Source organism: Berghia stephanieae, chromosome 12 (genome assembly GCF_034508935.2).
Source record: "Berghia stephanieae isolate SIO BIC M18660-M18661 chromosome 12, UCSD_Bste_1.3, whole genome shotgun sequence".
In the NCBI taxonomy this organism is placed as follows: Eukaryota; Metazoa; Mollusca; class Gastropoda; order Nudibranchia; family Aeolidiidae; genus Berghia; species Berghia stephanieae.
Genome location: NC_088371.1, coordinates 15484393 through 15486892, shown reverse-complemented (window position 1 = coordinate 15486892; position 2500 = coordinate 15484393). Strand labels below are relative to the sequence as shown.

Sequence of the window (2500 nt, the reverse complement as noted above, 5' to 3'; positions counted from 1 at the left end):
CGCCCCACCTCCAGGGATCAGCGTGGTTCAGCGATACGGTCTTTGCTTCGTATCCGAATGATAGCGAGTTCGATCACCCGCCGCTGCGTTGTGTGTCCTTGAGCAAGTCGCCTCGCCCTAGCTCAATTTGCGACGCTGCACTGCGGCTGACGCCTCGGTAATTCCAGTCTTTCCTTGAAAGAAGGGACCCTAGAGACAAATTTCCCCTATGGGATGAATAAAGGGAATTTTATTTTTATTTTTATTTCTAAAATAATTATTTTGGTGTATAATAACCATGCCCATATACGAGTCGGACACTCCATAGAGATATTATTAACCTTAAGCAGTTGCAGTCATTGTTAAACTTGATGAATTTCATGGTATGACAGTTTGCGGCTTGCGTTTAAGACAAGTATACATCTGTTCTTCCCGTCAGATCATCACTCATAGCTACACACAAACTGTGTACTAACGGTAAAAATCTGAAAGAGAACTGAGTGAGAGCTAGCTAGATACGAAACTGGCGCTCCAAAATCAACAACAAAGGTCAGTGACCTCAACATCATTCATTAAATTCTACTGTTTAATTGGATCCAGTAGTCTGATGTCACGCCGCCCGGCAACGGCGGCCATCTTGTTTCTAAACAAAGAAAATCATTACTTTTTATTCTTCATGCTGGCAAGAACTTTTCATATGCCTTGTGATCAGAATGTGTAAAGGACAAAACATGATCAAATTTATGTTTTTTTTTCTCTCTGAATACGCTTTTATGCTCGCCGGGGAAATATTTCATACGGCCGTCCGCCAGTGTTCCGATAGTTTAGAGCCAGTGTTACTAGGTTACCATGCGTCATTAGGAAGGAAGTGACGTTACGACTGTTGAAGAGTATTAAGAACAACTAGCTCTGTTTGTCCGAGCGGGCTTGTGGGTGTGTCACATGCCGTCGTTTGATTGGTCAAAACTCTATTTGTGAGCACTCGTCTCAAAACGGTATTAAGTCGGGATGATTAAGATGCTGAAAAATGTAGCCTGGAATATCATGTTTAAGTTGAATGTATATGCTTTAATAGAGGAGAAGGAATATCACATTTTACTGTGCTAAATAAAACGTTTCATAGTTTTGACCAGTTTAACTATAATTTGACTTTTTAGCATCTGGTCCATTCCGACATAATACCGTTTTGAGACGAGGGGTCACATTTATTGTATACCTACACCTTGGATGGCCGGAACCGCACGGCGTCCATTATTTGATTTCCAACCATACCACTGCGTCTGCAAAGGCAAATGAACAAACAGGCTGTGACGACATCAAGCAGAGTAGTCTGTCAATGATTAACTCACTTAATCCTAGAGATTTTGCTACTTTTCAAACTTGGAAAAAATGTATTAAAATGAGCATGTACATAGATAGATAGATAGATAGATAGATAGATAGATAGATAGATAGATAGATAGATAGATAGATAGATAGATAGATAGATAGATAGATAGATAGATAGATAGATAGATAGATAGATAGATAGATAGATAGATAGATAGATAGATAGATAGATAGATAGATAGATAGATAGATAGATAGATAGATAGATAGATAGATAGATCGTTTTATTCAACATGTAAAAACTAAAAACATTAGCTTTGATACTACGCCTACAATTTTGTCTCAGAAAAATGTAATAAATAGGCATGGGGTAAAAGTAACCAGGGTAAACTACGGATATAATCGGTGTTAGGGTTGAGTGAGTTAAAAAGCTTGTGTCTCTATTCATCATCCAGTACTGATTTGGTAGTTTAAACTGTCTTTTTTATGAATTTTTAAAACTCTTTCTTCACTCCTATAATATAGATTTGTTTGGGAGAGGGAGGAGGTAGTTGAGGATAAATTTTATGGAATGAAATGGAGTGACTATCTACTTCTCAAATTATGTTTTCCAAGTACAGTTTGGCTTCAAATAAAGACAGTGAATCTTTTGATATATATATTTTTTTTAATGTAGCTCATCAATTACAATTTCTGCATCTCTAATTGGCATATATATGAGAAATATCAACCAATTCATCCATTTAACTGTCTCATAAATAAATAAAATGAAATTCCCTTTATTCATCCCATAGGGGTCAGTTTTCTCGAGGGCCTATTCCAATGGAAAACTGGAATAAGTCACGCTTCAGCCGCAGTGCACCGCCGCAAATTGAGATAGCGCTAGGTGACTTAATCAAGGACACAAACGGCAGCGGGTAATCGAACTCGGTACCTTTCTCGTGAGAAGCGAAGACTTTACCGCTGAGAAACGCTGTCCCATGTTTGGGGATCATTGGTGTCATCGATGTCCTCAGTCCTTTCAAAAACGTCCATCATGGACTCTGGCGCGGTCTTGAGCTGATCCGTCAGACTTCAAACTAAACAGCTCGTAATAAGAGTACGTACAAGTCATTTTTGGTATCGTATAATTATCGTATAACCCCCCCCCCCCCTCAAACCTCCCCCCCCCCTAAAGAAATATTAGAAAATC

The 2500-nt window shown here is 38.8% G+C and overlaps 1 protein-coding gene across 1 annotated transcript in view; it reads left to right on the top strand.

The window, feature by feature from the left end:
* Window positions 1-2500, top strand: part of LOC144958377 (macrophage mannose receptor 1-like) — a 73109-nt gene that overhangs the window by 66731 nt on the left and 3878 nt on the right. The gene's annotated exons all lie outside the window — the stretch shown is intronic.